At 37.4% G+C, this 18,884-nt stretch overlaps 1 long non-coding RNA gene across 24 annotated transcripts in view; it reads left to right on the top strand.

Moving 5' to 3' along the window:
• LOC148187662 (uncharacterized) overlaps positions 1 to 18,884 on the top strand; it is a 90,450-nt gene that overhangs the window by 44,825 nt on the left and 26,741 nt on the right. For 5 of the 24 annotated variants that reach the window (XR_015778483.1, XR_015778474.1, XR_015778475.1 and 2 more), the window contains one exon: positions 4,563 to 4,657. The exons of 15 other annotated variants lie outside the window; for them this stretch is intronic. This is a non-coding gene — a long non-coding RNA (uncharacterized LOC148187662). Of the gene's footprint in view, positions 1 to 4,194; positions 4,282 to 4,562; positions 4,658 to 18,884 lie in introns of all 24 variants that reach the window. 4 more of the 24 variants (XR_015778472.1, XR_015778473.1, XR_015778486.1 and 1 more) reach the window with 1 other exon arrangement.

Raw genomic sequence — 18,884 nt, 5'->3', positions numbered from 1 at the left:
ACTCACATCGTCTCTGGCACACACACACACATCCAGCCCTCCATCCATCAGCACGCTATTACGATCTTGTAAAATCACATTTGCCAAGAGTGTGTTTTTCTAAAGGCCTCTGGCACGCTGGGATCTGCAAGGGTGACCTTGACAGATAACATAAATCTGCTGCGTGGGCTACATTTTATTTTTTTGCAACCGGCTGTGATTTTAGTCTTTTTTTTTTTTTTAGCACTTTGCGTTCGTGATAACATCACTGTCCCTCTGTAATGTTACAAAGTCTAAAGATATGTGTGTAAGGAAAGATAGCTTTATTTTTGGAACACATTTCATACACTTTTCAAAGTGCTTTACATGATGCATTCAAAACATTAAAAAGGAAATAAGGCATTAAACATTAAAATGCAAATTAAAATATTAGAATGGATTTAAAGAGATCATTTGTATGCAGTAATATTAAATAAATATTATTGCACCAAATTCTACTACGGTCGACTATTACTCATTTTTCAACTACTACTGGTGTAGTATTCCTACTATCATGACTATTATTACTAATAATATATTTGAAGATGACTATAACTACTAATGTAGCTGCTAATACTACACTATTACTGGGGGTGTGAATTAGCAGAGGGCCCATGATGTGATATCATCACCATACTTAAATCACAATACAATTTTCTTGTGATTTTAAACATTTTGCAATATGCTAAGTTCGGCAAGAATGTACATTGTGTTTTATTACCTTTTGCAACTGCAAATTATGTCGCCAAAGGAAAACTTTGTCAACATCTGTTTTATCTAATATGATTACATTTTCAGTCTGTTTATCTCACTTCAATCTTTTGACTGCGGCATAATGTGGACTGAAAAAGCAATGTATTATTCCAGTAAGCTACCAAAAGTTACATTTTTATTTGCAGTCTTAATAATTAATATAATAAAAACTGTTACAACACATGATGATGTTTTGCAAACACGTGAAAGATGCTGCGTTCACGTGGAATCAGGGAGACTTTAGACGGCAAATTGGAAATCAGGCCGGCAGAGAATACTGGTAACGTTAACGGTAGAAGGCTGTGCTGCTCAAAGTTAAAATGTTTTACCTTTTTCAGTCCAGGTGAAAAAACATTTGCGATCTGGACGATTACTGGACATTTCTTGAAAAATTATGTCAAATAATTAACACAGAATTATTTAATTCCATTCTTTGTAAACAACACAACATCAGCATCACAGCATATAATTATGCGTTTTGTTTTACGTTCCTGCCATCATGTTGACACCCTCCCAGCAGCTGCTGGTCAGAGATGCTGCACCAGTTTGACCAGATGGTCAAGTCTTGACCACAATTACTGGTTTAGGTGGTCACTACTAGTGCCAACTAATTCAGCATTTCGAACAAATGTTCGTCATGTGTGGTCAACCAGCATTCTAGCATCATTCAGCTCCTGACCAGCAGAATCCAGCTGCAACAAATCCCTTTTTGTTTTTCAGGACTGAGGTCATGTCCTCTGTCTATTTTCTGTGTCTTTAGTGTTTTTATATCCAATGTATTTGTTTTTGACTACTTTGATGCCACATCATTTATTTTTTTTGGTTTTTTTCTGTGGCACGGACTTTAACAATATTTTTACCTTCATATTGGAAAATAAAACTGTTAAGCTTCATATTAGGGGCCTTTAATATCCTAATCCTTTGCAAAAGTCCTGGACACAATTATGTCATTGGGTAACAATACAGAGAGAATGGAGACAAAGGTCTGCCAGTAATTTGAGGAAGAGTTTAGTTGTTCATATTTAGAGGAATTTCCTCAAAAATTTCCTCAGAGTTGGTTTCAACATATTTTTACTCCGATAACTCTTTAGGCTGTGTTTTTTTTTTTTTTTTGTTTTGGTTTTTTTTGCAGAGAAATGCATGTTTTAAAGAGGATTTCAGCTACACACAGTAATTAGGGCAGCTGAGTAATATTTTTTTGCCAGGTACTACTAAATTGAGTAAAATATTAACTACCTGGCTCATCTCTTCTGTTAGAAATGTCACTTTCCTCTCTGCAGTTTTATGCATTTCCTGATGTTCCACACATTGTCAGCCTGGCATTTAGAGCAGATGAGCATGACCTTTTGAACGTTAAGAGAAAAGCTAATTTGAATCTTGCACACAGCTGTAAATAGCAGGTTCATCAGCCTGTTAATGCAAGAGTCTACAAATATGCAGCTTTGCAAGAGAAAACTACAGGAGTGAAAGAGAAAAAGGGACAGATTGAGTGTATAATGATTTGAACTCTGTGCAGAGGGTGTGTGTGCTTTGTTGACTTTGACGTGTGCTAATGATGACATCTCATCATCTTAGAATACCTGAAACCATTTGTTGTGGTCTATATTCTTTATATATTTAAAGTAAAGTGAATGATGTGCATGAGGTAGATTTATTTCCCTTTTTTCGGTGTAGACATTTGACTGTGTGGGCGCGTAAACAAGCCAGCTGCAGTATATGCTGTTATCTAGGTAGTGTGTGTTGGCCTGTGAGATTCCTGGATATGTTTAATAGTTTACTACTTCTGAATGTTATCGAAACATGCCACTGTCAACAATAACATCAAAAGCACTTCATTAATGCTAAGGAAAGAACTGAGCATTACATTTATTTATTTTTGACAACTTGACAACATTATAGAAATGACTATTGCTACTTCGAAAAACATGAACTCAATTCCACTTTTGATCAATAATCAATAGTCATGTAGATATAATGACAAAGTGGGTAAAGACAAGTATTAAAACAAGTAGAACTGAGAAAAGTACATCACTTTACTGCAATGCAACCTTTAAATTTAGGAAGAAACACCATGTATTCCACATCACGATATAACAATATCCAAATATCTAAGACGATATATAGCCTCATATCTCCACAGTATAATGTTTTTATATCGCCCAGCTCTACTGTTTAGTTCTGCAGAGATCATTCAGTTGAGATCCAGTGAAAGCATGGCTGAAGTTTCAGTTAGGAAAATGTAAGTAAAAGTGATCTCTTTGAGTAAAAACCGCACTGTGCTGACTCTGCCAACTACCGCCGGCCGAACAGCTAATCTCCAGTTTAGTGCTCTGCTAACTTAAATGGGAATAAAGTTATTTAAGCGTGCGGCTCCTCTAGACTTTAGAAATATTGTCTGGCTGAATCAAATTATGAAAGTCAAATGAGTCTTTTCACTGGGATTTGGATGCTCAAAAAAACAAAATCCACTCATTTACAAATCTCTGTCACCATGTAAGTCAACGGAAAAAGTATTTTTGGGTCAAAGGGCATCATCAGATGGTGTAATTACACTGTTTGGCCTCTACAGAAATTGGCTTCAAAGCCCGATGAACTTCCTGCGGGCCTGACAGAGATGCCGAAATGTGGAAGCGTTGACCAGTCAGAGCAGACCAGACTTTTTGGGAAAGGGCCATAAAGAGACGGGCACTTTTCAAAGGGCCGCAAGCAAGCCCACGGTCGCCACAGCAAGGATATAACCTTTGCACATGAGAGAGCAACCGAACGTCCCAGAAAGTATTTTTTAAACGTTAAAGCATGAAAACATTTTTAGCAGAAACACAAGACGTAAGTATGAACCTAATGAGCATAATAGATCCCCTTTAAACCTGTCAGTGTTGCTATAAAATACATTCCCGTTCAGTCAGTTATCAAAATTCTTTCAGATTAATCTTTTGTTGTCCGACAATTTTTTTCGTTGACGAATTGATCTCTACAATCAGCTGCTCATAAATGTTGTTGAGAAGAGATGAGAAACTTCCACATGGCTGCTAGATCACGTCAAATGTTGAGAGTTTGGGTGAGAGGAGTGTGTGGGCTTTACTTGGCTCCACAGATAGCACACACACACACACACACACACACACACACACACACACACACACACACACACACACACACAAGGGCACACACACTCAGACTTAAAGTTAAATGTCAGCATGCAGTAATACCGTTGCCTCCTGTCAAAACACATCTTCCTGAATAGTGCAGCATGAAACCCACAAACCTTTTCTCAGTTTTGTTTTTCAGAAGTTGATAAGAAAAGAAAAACTGTCATTTCACCTTGAAGCTGACTAAATATTGTGTGTTTTGAAACAGAATATATATTCGTTTTCCTGGAACACACACAGTATCCCCGCCACTGATCACCTGTTTGTTTATCAGAAACAGTTTCTGAAGGATTCCCCTATCAGTGGCCTGCTTGTTCCTGTCTACACGGCGCCATGCGAGGAAACAATCCGCCAATCTGAGGTAGAGAGATCATGTGCCGAGCGATCACAGGCGACCTGCTTACCGCCTGCCTCTTATCTGATCTGAAGCTGTGTCATTATTAAAGCAGAACTCTGACTCATGCACCTGAGCTGGACTTTCCCATTTTATCACATTCAGCAAATCTGACCAAATTCTCTGTAGTTGCATGCTCATGTTTTACCTTTCAGGGTGCAGCGCTGCAAAAGGTCTTTTAGCAGTCAAAAAATAATATATATAAAATATATTACACTTCTCAGTTTGGTTTGTTTGTTTGTTGGCAGGATTACAGAAAAGCTTCTGGCCTGATTTTCATGACACTTGTGTAGCATGGGCCAAGGAAGAGCCAGTTAAATCTTGGAGCCGATGAAAGCCACAGGTTGGACACAAATTATTTTTCACTTTGATTAATATTGCAAGATTGTACATTTGGCCTTGGCAGCGGTCTGCGCTGTCTGAGTGCACATCTTGCTGTTTATTTTTTAAAGGAAAAAAATGTTGTTGGACGAGAGCCAGGCAGCTAAATTGGCTGAGCTGATATATTACTGCGTTTGAGTTGACCAATAATAAATTAGAAATTGTACAGAAATGCGATATATATTGTAGATTTAAACAGTGATGCGATGACACTAGAGCTGTAAAATCCTCAAAAATTCTTTAAAATCAGTACATATCTTGTTGATATTTTAAAAGTGAAAACAATAAATAAATCAAGGAACTGAAAATCTATACCCAAGTTAAAAGTACAATTGCGCCCATAAAAAAGACTCAAAAATTAAAAATTACTCAAGTTACAAGTTACTCTCTTTTTTTTAAGGTGCAAATAATGAATAAAATTGCACTTGTCAATAAAACTTAATTGTAATGAAGCAGGTAATCAAAAATAATAACCCTATATAAGACTGAGATGTGATCAATCTCCCACTCTCTCTCCGTGTCTTCCTCTCTATTCCTCTCTTCTTATTATAGTATTAAATATCAGCATTACACATGAAAAATAAACATAGAGCTTGCATTAGCTAGGTGTCTACACTTTCACCCACACTATGTGCAGCTTATTTCAGTGTGCCTGTGGAGGTTAAAGGAAAGGTTTTTGTAAAGCGGAGATGTCAGTGTTTTTCAGGAGGCACAGCGGTGCCTCATCATGTAGGCTTACTGTTGTCTTTTTTAGACGTTGGTTTAAAAAAGTGCAGCCAGATGTGGTCAGGGATGGTTGCTGGAAGCTGCCTCTTGTTCTGGGTTTTGTTTTGTCATCCCTGCATTGCAGTCAGAAGACAGGTGGTGATTCGTTTTTCTTCCAGGCAGCTGCAGTGGAAGCGCTCCTCACGCACTCTCCTCTCTTAAACTTAATCCTTGCACTTGGAGCAGACTAGCGGTGGTTGTAACAAAGGTGTAAATGACAAGTGTAGTGCTATAAAAAGTAGATTACAGGCTCAAAAATATACTCAAGTAAAGAGAAGTACAGTTTTGAAAATGAACAGTAAAAGTACTTGTTCCTTTAAAAAAAGTTATTTTCCTCTCAAGGTGCAGTTTTTGCCAGGTAAAAAAATTCTCACGTGATGCGATTAAAAGCAGATCAGCAAGTCAAGGTGCAACACAAGACGTGTGACTGTGTTTTTAGATATGAAGGTGACATATTAGATGGAAAGTAAATGTGGATGTGTTGTTCAAAGTCTGTGTCAAGGCGACTGCTGTTTATAATAGAACTGGGCTGCTTTATGCAAATAGTTAAGAATGAAATTTGATCGGCTATATGCACGGACTTTGTTTTTCAGAAGACAGAACAGGACATACAGATCTTTATGCAAAAAAAAAAAAAAAAAGTATGTGGCTTAATTCAGTTGGCCCTGCCATCTTAATTTACTGTTGCACTGCTTTAAATTGCAGAGGAAGCTGCCAGCAGGCAAAAACAAAACCTAAAGAGCAGAAGCCGTGACTAAGAAGGTATCTTAAATTTGGGAAAGGTTTGACTTTCGATCATTATTTTCACTGTCATGCGTCACAAGTAAGTTGGAAAAAAATACTCTGTCTGTTGCCTGTTTGGACTGGAGGAGAGTTGTTGTAAACGATGCCTTCTCTACAGTAAAGCAGTGTTTTATCTTTGTAAGCTCAGCTGTTTAAAAATGTGCGCTCAGATAATTGGCCTGTTGTAGATGTCTGGAAACTCGCCACAAAGCCACCGCTGTTTTGGTCTTCGTGTTTACGTTTCAAGTGAAGGATGGATGGAGGAGAGTCTGCGGCCCTCAAGGCTCAATAAAACTGAAGCTCAAACCTGCTCAGTGGTCAACAGTTTGGCCAGAATCGATAATTGTGGTGGAAAAAGGAGCCAAAATATGACTCAGGATGAAAATGATCGTAATTATACTTTAAATTTAAGGACTTTGTTTAAACAGACATCTGTCTAGATTGGTTCATTGATCAGTGCAGTCCAAAAAAATCTTCATCACTGTTTAATGTCATCCACTTTCATATTTGACATATCTCTCTGACCATGTTTGCACAATGCAGCGTTATGCATGTAAAATTCTCTGGTTTGGCACTGCTGCACAGTAATTCCTATTTGTCAACAAGGGAGCCTATTATCTGCAGAAAATTAGATTCCCCTCTGAGTGAAACAACGACTCTGAACTACATTTCACAGTAGGTGAGCAGGACTTACTGCTGCCAAGAAAAATGACTCCTTGTGATTCAGTCCCACGCTCTAACAACACCTCCAATGATTTAAACATGCTTTGACTCACTGAGAGTCCTCTGCCAAATCTCAGAGGCGTGAATAGTAACCATTCAAATGTTTAATGGTTCACATTTTCTCTTGCTTCTCTTTATTCTTAGTCTAAATTTTAAATTGTGATTATTCTCCTGTAGCTGTAAATGTTTGATTTAGTTCACAATATAAGAAAACCATCAAAAAGTCAAACCTTAAGGTCATTGCTGTCACTCTCGTGACAGCTGAGAGGCCCCACTGGGTTATAAAGTGACTTGCAAGTATTTCATAACATTTAGTTAAGCTTGCCATTACCAAATCACTTGGGTGTACCCTGGTTCATCACGTGGGAAAACACAAAGTACTTCTTTTAAAAATAACACACTGATGCAATTGATTAGACTGTGAATGTTTCCATTGTGGGAGCAAAATGGGTGAAAATTTAAAAAAAGCTGCCTTAAAGTTCAGTCCTTTGATCACAACATCACATCTGTCTTTTACCTTTTTCATCACTTTGTTGCTTCTGCCTAGTTTTTGTGCAGGTGTTGCCCAACAGTAGCTTTATTGCTTATGACTCGGTAATCAGCTTTGCCCCATGCAAAACTGCAGTATGTTTTTCAGTCGCCCTGAGGGCAACACAAGTAGAATTTCTGTCTGATGCACAACAAACTTTTCAGTATTTGAAAATATTTGTGATTTGATTATTCAGTCCAGTTTCTGCTGTGGTTACTCATTTTAAAGGGACAGTTCAGATCCTTTGAAGTGGCGTCGTGTGAGGTAGTTCAGTCAATATATTACATATATAGTAAATGTTAGTTTGCACTCTCCCAGTTTGTAGAAGCACACTGCTCTCGTCCACAGCAGCACATTCCTCTGCTTCCCTGCTGGTGCAGCCTGCCTTTTCAAACTGGGTGCGTGCTGACTGACATCTACTGTATGTAAAACACTGACAATGGACGAGTACCTCATACAACCCCACTTCAAATGACCCGAAGTATCCCTCGCTGTTGCTGGGAGCGTTACCTAACAATATCACCACGTCCATCATCACTGCGACAGAAGACGCTGTAACAAGTTCCTTTACTCTGGGAAAGTCTTTAAATATGCAAGCTCTTCTCTAGAAATGCTTCAGACCGCTAAATCAGTTTGTTGTCTTTTGTTCTCATATGGAGTCGCATTGAGGTTTACAACATGGGAAAATGCAATAAATGCAAGATTATTTTGGGGATTGTGACAACACAGCTGCATCTCCGACCTCATTACCGTTGTCCTTTAACCACAGTAAAGAACATTCTTGCTGTGTGTGTGTGTGTAATTACTGTAATTATTTGTAAACGGGGAAAACAGTAATCGAAGTGAGGGTGTGTAACATGGCACCCGATGCACTGAATTTGTACATTGAAAGTGTTTCGTTAGCATTGTGAGAAAAAAAAACAACACTCCTTATCAAGAGGATATGTTGTCTTATTTCAGCTTTTCTGACAACAGGTCTGCCAGTACAGTGAGATGATATCAACCGGCTTCCAATGGTGATTAAGTTTTGAATATTTTTTCATCTTTGAATTACATTTAGCTCGACTCTAGTGCAATGACCTACCTTATTCTGTTCTTGAAAAGTTTCTTTCTGTTGAAAACACATTGAAATATTATTTATAGGCCACACTGCATATTTTTTATGACACAGACAGATATAGGCAGATATTAATACTAGCTGGGCAATCTTAAAAAAGGACTATTCAGTGTCTTATCAAAAGTGAGTCTGTGCCCTTGTGTGTTACTGTATGAGAATGAGTGTTTTTGAGACTTCTCCCACTCGTGGTTGTCTTGTCTCCAAGACCGTAGGAGGCCTGCAGTCTCTCACATCAGGACAGCTAGATGCATGCCACCAACATGCACACAAACTCGTGCTCACACACTGTTCTGTGATGTAGAGGCTGATAAACACATGTGCACACACATGCTGTGAGGAGAGAAAGTGTTAACGTTTAAGTATACACTGAGACAAAAGGTCACTGTACCTCCCACCTGACCAGATAAAATCAGCTTCTTAATGATAAAAGATGCAGTGACATGTTAAAAGTGTTAATAGTGTAGAGGTGTTAAGGGACGAGGCTTTTTCAAGAAATCCCCACAGCTCAGTAAAGCTTGTGTTGTGCAGGGATTTAATGCTCCTGCAGTACTTTTCTTTTTTACTGTTGACTGTGGCTTTTTTGGAGCTCTCATTTCTGTCGATAACTTTGCATAAAGTCTCATTGTGTATAGAGAGGTATGTAAAGATCAATAAAGGAGATGTGGTAGAGTGATCTGTTTTTTGATTAAAACTCATAAACCCACTCTAAAGGTCACAGGTTTGTGACTTATGTGTCATAACAGCCTTGAATTATCTAGTTAAAGCAAGCTTGAAGTTTCTCTACTCACACTGCATGCTGCATTGAAAAAATATCAAAATGTAAACTGGAAGCTGAAGCACTGAAGTTAGATTTTTTTAAAGGTGTACTTTGCAGGATTGTCAGTTGTTGTTTCTACATACACTCACCAGCAAAAGTGAAATTCAAATCCAACCTCAGATTCACTCTCATTTGGCATTTGCCTCGCATTATTTGCATTTTTTTTTTTTTTTTTTTGGCGCTTTGTATTTTGGATGCCTGGTGCTTACAGTCTGGCACCTGGTCACTACTTTTTTATAAAGTACCAGTCTCAGCCCATAAATGCCTCAAACACAGAAAATAAGAAAGTCTCAGCAGAGAGACACTCTGTCACACACTACTACTGTCATAAGTGACAATTCAGAAGGATTTTTTCTTTATGAGAATATACTTTTTTTTAAAGGACAATTCTGCTCACTGTATCTTTCAAGAATATTGTCAGCAATATATAATTCCACAAAGAGACCAAAACAGACTGAAAATATCTTCCAACAAATGCACTTCTGACTTCTCTTTAGTGCTAAAACCTACAGCTGATTTAAACTTTTCAAATAAGAGCTTGCAGTCATGCCAGCAGCTCTATTACTGTGCTCCAAGATAAGTGCTGCAACAAATGCTTAAAAAACTGCCAAATTCTGTCAGTAATGTACAGCTTTTCCAAAAGACAGTAAAACACTATAAATCTTGATGCTTTTGGAGCCAGTATAACACTGTAAATCTCACATTCTGCTGTAAAATACTGTAATACATTTATCGGTCATATAGTGCTAAAGTAATTTACACTAGTGACACTGTAAAATAATGATGGGATGCTGGCAACTACAGCTGCCTGTAGTTTACTGCAATTTTACAGGCAAGCTGCCAAGCTCATACCGACAATGCAAACATGCTGATATGTTTGCCATGTTCACCATCATAGTTCAGTGTGTCAGGGTACATTTATGTAGCATGGCCGTATCGCAGGGAGGTGGTTGAGGGGGATGTGCTGGGCATACGCAGGGCAGAACTGTAACGTCAAAGTCCAGGGTTCGCCACCAGAGTCCTGTCTGTGGTTTTTTACAAAACTGTGGTTTTGGTAAATGTCAATAATAACATCATAAGTCATTGCAGGCATTTTTGCATTAAAGAAGGCCACAATCTTTCTATAACCGTAACCAAGCCAGCCAGTCCCTAAATCTAATCATAAAATGTTTGCATCAGCATCCTTCAGCAGGAGAAAATGCTTAACTCTGTGTAACCTGTAGGACATTTGAGTAAACAGGCCTCGGTATTTCCAGCTCCTTTTCACTTTGCATATAGGAAGAGAGTGGGAGTCAGTGGTGTTCTGTTTTATAAGCTTCACTGCCTTTAGAAACAGCAGGTAGTTCTGTTTTTCTGTGAAAATATTTTAATTAATTCCACCTAATGCAAACCATATATTTAAACACATAAACAAATGGCTTACATGATTGCAAAAGGGCAGAGTGTCTCTTTTTATAGAAATAAAGTTGCTAACAAACTGACAAAGAAAGGTTTGCCTCAAAAAAAGCACTGTTATTGTCTTGATCATTTACGCTGACTGTAGGTTTTTCACCTCCTCTGATTGTTTCTCAGTCCAAGTGTTGACTTTGCCTCACTCAGTTTGTGTGATTTCAGTGAATAAAACTTGAATTTCAGTCCACACAATGAATTTTAAATTTCTGAGCCCCCTTTTCCAGAGGACAAAAGAACTTGTATCTATGTGCTTCAGCTCTGACTGACTTTGATCAGCAGTGATGGAAATAAGACACCTTAAACCACCACTGCCAGCACAATGCAATGATAGATTGCTTCAAAATACCATCTAAGCAGCACTCGAACATTGCCCAAAGCCACCCGCTTTTAGAGAGAGAATGAATAAGTAAGAGACTTAAAAAAGAATCAGTGTAACATTTTCTCTGGCCTTCATGCTGCATCTACCGTTTACTAACTTGTTTTCCAGCCCAAAGGTGACTCACCAGGAAAAAAAAGAACAAAGAAAAAAAACAACAATAACAGAAAGGCATACTCTTCTGCTGTAGAGCCCTGCACACGCCTCTGGTCTACTGGCAATTGGAAAGTAGCCTATTGCTTATTTTTAATGTTTTTTTTTCTGTGTTTAAAAAACAGCATATGCACTAATTTTGTGGAAATTTAACAAAATTATAAAGAGAGCTTTGCTTAAAAAAAAAAGTTTAGACCTTTAATCTTTACACTGACTGTAGGTTCGTCATTTTCTCTGATTCGCTCTCAGTCCAGCTCAAAGTGTTGACCTGGCCTTTTAGTTAGTGTGACTTAAATGACTGAAACTTGAACCTTTCAGACCAAGCAGTTCATTTTTGATTATATGGCAGTTTTACAACCTTTCAAATGAATTTGGTGCGCTCTAATTAAAAAAAACCAAAACTGATAACTAATTTAAATTGTTGCAGATAGGGCGTCTATAGTCTAACAATGTGATGGTGTAGTCCTGGAATTAATTATAATACGGGATTGTGGGTATTTTAATGTCTTTTCCTACGTCATCATTAAGTGACACACATTTTTGACCTCTATAAACAATGAATGTCTCTTTGTAATTATTGGCATAACTGAAAAACAGCTTCTCAGAGTGGTCTTGTACGTAACATGTTCTGAGGCACTGATAATAATCCCTTAAATATTGTCACACTGTGATTCTTCTGAGGGAGCTCATTGTTACTGTGTCTTGCAGGGAATAAAGAGCATTAAGAAATAATTAGATTTTATCACTGAGCCGTGCTTTGGAGTCCCTATGAAGAGAAAACAAGGTTAACCTAATGATTGTTTTCATAATAAATTAATCTTGTGATTATTTCTATTTTTTTAATAAAATATAAACAGTGAGAATGCATTTCACCTCTTCCCTGAGCCCCATTTGACGCAATCATATATCTTGTATTGTCCGACCAAATATTTGTTCCATTTAAACAAAAAAGGGCTCAGACTAATGATTAATTCTGAGTTGATAGACTAATTGTTGCAGCTCTTTAAGAAAATGATGTGGAAGGGAAATAATCTTTTCCTCAGGGAAGCTGAAATTGTTTAACGTGGGGAAATCAGATGTTTTCAATCAGCAAAAAGTTTCCTGTTCTGCTTTATTGGTCAGGAATGTATCACAGCCGAAGCATGATTTAAATTAAGGATGATCGGAAGATTTTGTTATTGACTCCAGACTCCTCCTGGAGTCAATAACCTCCTCTGCAGCAGAGGAAGCTCCAGCCATCTAAACTCAATGTTGTCTCCTCTCAGCAGCAGCTTGGTTTGCATCATTAAGATCATCCATCGTCCAGCGAACACATCATACAGAGAGACCAGAGGAGTCGTTTGTTTCTGCAGTGCTCAGAGTACAGTAATGAGCATCTGTGAATTTTATTTAACAGTTTTATTGGGATAAGCTGATCTGACTTTGATGTCAGTATTTTATTTATTTTTTTCAAATCTAACCACAACATTTAAAAGACATGGGGTCAAACTGACCTTCAGTGTGGAGATGAGGAGGGAACCAGAGTTTTAACATCTCCCGAGCTCTCTTTTTCATTCTCGACACTTTTTCTGTCACTTTTTAAGTTTGAAACAGAGTCTGACTCTCTGACAGCCTTATGTCTCAAAATGTGCGCAGTTATCGCCACATTTAAACTATGTCTCATCACCCCCCTTCTCTGTGACAGCTGGTGGGGTGTGGTAATATTTGGTGACTTTATATTTAGTGTTGTGAATAAGAGCTGTGACCAGTAATCGATTAATGAAATTGTCAATCAACAGAAATATACTCTACTAATATTTTAATTGTCAAATAAATGTTTTGGCACTCTTTTTTTTTTTTTTATAAAAAAGAAAAACACCCAAGTATTTACTGATTTTCTGCCTCTTGAATGAGAGACTGATGCTTTTCTTTGTCATATATGATATTAAATTGAATAGTTTGGATTTTGGGACCATTTGGGACAAAACATAGGCTACCATGTGGAAATGTCAACTTTGGCTCTGGGAAATTGCATGGTGTGTCCATCAATATTTTTCAACTTTTACCGATGAAATGATTAATCAAGAAAATAATCTGCATAGTTTTATTGATAATAAAAAGTAGTGTTTAGTTGTAGCCCTATTGTGATTTCATAGTTCAAGTCTATAACTATTTATGTGTTGTTTGGCTAAAACACAATAAACATTTGGATGAAACAAAATACAAAAAAAAAAATCATAAACAACAACCCCATTAGTTTAAATATTTAAAGCTAATACAATTAACATAAATATATTTACTGTTGCTCCAGTAGTGCAAGATGTTTGTGACATGATTAAAATTATTTTAAGAGTGTCCACAAAGAGTGAGCTCAAATAAGAGGAGTCATGTCCATATTTCTCACAGATATCCTGTGTGCAATGTGTTTGTCATTTAATATGCCAGTATTACAGCAACACACGTCGTTCAAGTGGTGTGTGCCTCCACCTTCCCATTTCCTTTCTCATTCTGTGAGAAAACAACCACAAACGTGTTAAAGTTATTCTCAAATGGTCTTAAATGTACAGTGTGCTGCTGATACAGTATATAGTGGATGGACTGATATATCTGTATTAATATCTTGAAAGGTCTATTATGTTCCTTTGTCTCTGATTTCGGTGCATCAGGTACATGAACATGTATTGCGTTTATTTTGTGTGTATGAATTACATTATCTGCTATATCCACTTAACTATCTCAGGTTCCCTTTACAATTCAGTGGTGGACAACAGAAAAACAGATATGGATACAGATATATTACTTATTGTGTTTTCCACTTAGTCAGCACACATCTGAATGGAGTTTTGTTCTTCTTGTTTTCTCTCATTGTTGCCCGTTGCTGGGGAGCGTTGGCCAATAAAATAACCAGCGGTGTGTTAAAGTGCCTGCTGTGAGATCAGTGGGTCATGAATTGCTCAGCTTCTCAGCCTTTTAAGTCCTAATATAAACACCACCACAGTGTACTGGAAGTTCAGGGTCCCTGAAAATTCCCAGAAGGCACCGTGAAATGCTTTTGAGCATCTTTACTCGCACGATAGTTGTTTATAAAAAGTCTTGTTGACTTCCTCTCTTTGACTTCCCCTCGGAAGATCCCAGCTGAAATCTGAAGTGACACTAACCCACCAAGAGCTGCTTTAATGACATTTTTAATTGTTTAACAATGGTCAATATTTATTCACAATTATAACTTTTCCTATTAAAACATACTTTCTATTATTGCAGCTGTGTTTTAACCCTTTGAAACCTGAGCAAATTGGCTAAATTTTTTCAAAAAACATGCATGCATTAAGTAACGAGAAGAAATTAACCCAAACTTAGCAAGAAACTAGTATAAGTTGCAAGAAAATTACTTGAAAATTAGTTTTAAAAAATTGAAATAATTAAAATAGTGCTTAAAAATTCTAATAATTGTGTAACATAATTTCAAATGTGGAATTACAATTATTAGCTCTAAATGTATTTTTCCCTAGCTTTTTTATTTTCTTTTCTGGACATTTTTCCATATGTTTTAAAAAATAATTTTCTAAATCCACCAATTTTTTGCAGTTTGTGGGACATTTCTTACCAGGTTTTTGAGAAAAATTGCACCAATTTGCTTTGGTTTCAAAGGTTTAAATACTTTATACTTACTTAATAAAAGGCAACTGAAAGCAGCAAAAGAAAAGTGATGTCGATACAGGTTTCGAAGGGTTAATATTTAATCATAGATTTTTGTTTGTACACCAGCCTCCAACTACAGGTGACCACAGAAGGAAATATAGCTTTTGACAAACACTTACATTTGATTATGTCAACATTTTAGCACGTTAGGAACTTATTGCATGATTCCACTGTTTAAATAATGAGACTGAAAGTAGCCAAAATGTTTCCAATATCTGCTGTGAAAATGGCCTTTCCAGTCATTCATACTGTCCTATTTAATAATCTTGTAGTAGTTTACTCTATAGTGTGTAGAACGGAGATTTTTGACACTCACAAAGCATTTTGTAACCTCACTGGCAGGTGTATTGTTGTAATTCTCACAGTTACTGAAAGCAAAGTATAGTCATAGCCTTGTGTAGTTGTTGTGGCTGCTCTTACAAAGTATGCACACAATCAGAACACACTACATCTTCATAACCCTGCGCCCTTAACTTTGACCCTCTTGCTCATATATCCATTACCATGGAGATCAAACAAAACGCCATTCACGGAGCTCCCCGGAGAAAGAGACTGACCCGGAGAGCTCTGCTGTTGTTACCTTGCAATGTTAGCAAGTTTAAGTTATAACTGCATACATTGTGGATTCTAGCATTTATTATACAGATAGTAAAATTACATACAAATTTCTCCATCATCGTTATTTGTTGTTGTCGTTGTTGTTGTTGTTTATCTGTATGATTCACACACTGTCATGTCACATGCTGTCATCCATCATTGCGACTTCAGCTGTCAAGTGGTCACCTGTTTACAGCCCATTTAACGTGATGTATTTTACGCTGTGTAGATGATTGTGGGTCAGAATAGCTAGAAAAGCATGCTGGTTTGCGTACTGCAAAATACAACCGCATGGAGTAGAACGTCCTGGTATTTTTGGCATACTGCGCTTGACATACTATAGGACACACTAAATCTTTTTCTGGCATACTAAACAGTATGGCAGTACGGGTATTGGAGCGCACCGCAGGTCTATTCAGCTGGTGGCTTGCAGGTCAACTCGGGCCAGACGTTCAGTTCTGAAGTAAAAAAAATCATGCAGACATTTTGCCGCATTAAATTCTTTAAACGGTGCTCCTGTCCTGAATGCATAATAATGCTGTCGTTTTTGTTTATGGTTGGATCACTTTTGCAGTGGAACAAAGTTCAAGTTTGAAAATGTGATGGCATGTTTTGTCAAGTACATAATGAGAATAATAGCTCAAGGAAATGTCAGGCTCTCAGCCCTTAGCTTTCTGAAAATGTGGCCCCCCGAACAAAACAGCTGAATGATAAAGACCGAGTCATCCTGGAAAAGTTTTCAGATTTGCAGCACCATGCTTGACAGTCATTTATTCTCATTGTATTGTGAGAGTTGCCAAAGCAACCGCTGACCAACAGTGTCAAAACATATCTAGGACATGATTTGGGGTTATGTACCTTGCTCAAGGGCGTTATGATGGTAGTGTTTGAGGTGCGGGTTAAGATTACTCATGAGGTTGACTTTCTCTGCGTCTTTTGTTTTACTCCGCTGGCTGTCAGGCAGGACGTGTTATTAGTCAGAATGAGTAAAGTTCAAACCACTTAATTTAGCCTTTAATTTACCACATGATTCAAAGCTCACTCAAATCACTATGTGCATATTTACAGCATGAATTGAGTTAAATAAGCATTTAATACAGCTGATTTATATGATGCATCAGAGAGTCTTTCATTCTAAAAAGCAGGAGGAATTATGTAAATACTCATGTAGTTACATTGAGATAAATTTAGATAGTGTGGAGGTGTGTGAGAGCAAGTTATAATTGGTTAACTCCTCTCCACTTCAACACTTTCAGCAGATGGTGCTGTCGTTTTCACATCTCACTTCAAAATGGAGACGTTAAGTGTTTGTAGGCCACAGCTCTCCTACAGACTTTTGTTCTGTCTCTATGCAGCCTCCCACATTTCTCTGTCTGAGCTGTTATTTGCAGCAGATCTACACGCACCACAATGTAACCAACCTGCCTTTCTTTCTCTCTCTCTCTCCTCTTTTTTTCATGTCTCTCTTTCAGTTTTCTCTTGTTGTTTCTGCTTCAAAACACTCAGAAGCACACAAAAGACAAAATTTTTTTCTATTCCTCCACTCGCAGTGAAACTGAATCAAAAGGAGAACTTTGATCGATGATGCATTAAAAGGTGACATGATTCAGACTGAACCCACGTCTTGGAAAATAATGTTTCAGTGTGAAATGTAAACTATGACTAGTGAATATAATGCAGAATTCATGACAAACCTGTTTAAGCAAAGTTAAAAAAAGCCTCCCAGGTTTCTTGTTGGTATGATTTTACCCATTTCAGGATTTAACTACACCCTCCTTTCTTTACTTTCCTTTTTGTATTTTAAGCCTTTTTTGCTAACTAAAATATTGTTATTACAAAAATGTGAGAGAGTAAATTTGACCTCATTTTTTAAAATTGAATCCAAGAAAACAACAGACTGTTTTCATGTTTGTTTTTATGTATTTAAATTTAGAACTAAATAGATTTCCTAGTGCTTTAATTTGCTTTGCTCTTTGATTCTGTCCTTCTGTCTTTTCTGCTTCTTTTCACCCTTCTCTCTTTTCATTTTCTCCCTGTCTTTCAACTTAAAAATACCAGCGGCAGAGAAAGAGGAAAAGCGTTTCAGCTCCTCTACCCACCGTTCTCTCATCCTCTCAGCTTCCTTTTCACTGTTTCAAACACACACACCGCCTGATCGCATCAAAGCCCAGCCTCGACATCTCCTCCTTGCTCTCTGACTAATTTTGATAGTAAAAGACGCCGAGTAAAGCTGATCTGACTCCTCTACATATTTTTAGGTGACACAGTCATGCTGGATTATGTCATGTTTTTTAAGGTAAAATTTGTGAAATAGGTCGGTGGGACGATCGACTCCAGCGACGACTGTTTACATCCCACAGAGACAAACCCAACCTCTGCTGTCTGGGGAAAAATTGTCCACCTCAGTTGTGATTTGACTTTGTGTTCACAGTTTTTGTCGGGCTCTAGGAAATTGTAGTCGGCTGGTTGGTGTTTTTGTCACAGGCCCCTGAACAGTCCTCATGGCGTTCAAGTGTGGACAGCAAAGTTAAACTGCTGGTGTTACTGTAGAAAAGAATGCTAAGTAATTATTTGGCACTTAACTTGTGCACAAAGTGTGCTTTTTTTGCTTCTGGTTTGTGTTTTTTAATAAATAAAAGTACCAGTAATAGTGAAACTCTGAATCAGAATGAAATTACTTTGATCGATGATCCTTTAAAGGTGACATAAAAACTCTTGAGTAGTGGGTGGAGTGGTGTTAAATGTTAGCAAACCGTTATTTTATTTTCTATGTGACAATCTGCACATATGAAAGTGTGTTGCTGATTATTATTACTTAAACAATTATAGTATTTCAAATAACATTTATGGCACCGTGTTTTTCCTCTCTGAAATTTAAAATGTAGTTTATAAATGTGACACAACTGATTTTAAACTTGTTTTTTAAATTAAACCATACAAATTCTGCAATATGATCATTGCCACACTTCAATTTAATCTATAAAATGATCGGTCATATTGAAACTTAAGCAGACACCATGACTCTTAACATGACATTTATTCGTGTCACATTTGTTTTTCAAGATGTGTGTCAGTTTCAAAATGTGCTGCTCAAACTGACATATAACCTGCGACTGTATTTTTGCGTTGATTGGTGTCAGACTTGTTTTCTTCTTATAAATAAATCCATAAGTCAAACTGAAACTATGATGCTTTGGAG

The sequence above is a fragment of the Plectropomus leopardus genome, chromosome 13, assembly GCF_026936395.1.
Source record: "Plectropomus leopardus strain MGB_pleo_1.0 chromosome 13, ASM2693639v1, whole genome shotgun sequence".
NCBI lineage: Eukaryota > Metazoa > Chordata > Actinopteri > Perciformes > Serranidae > Plectropomus > Plectropomus leopardus.
This window is presented reverse-complemented; position numbering and strand designations above follow the sequence as displayed.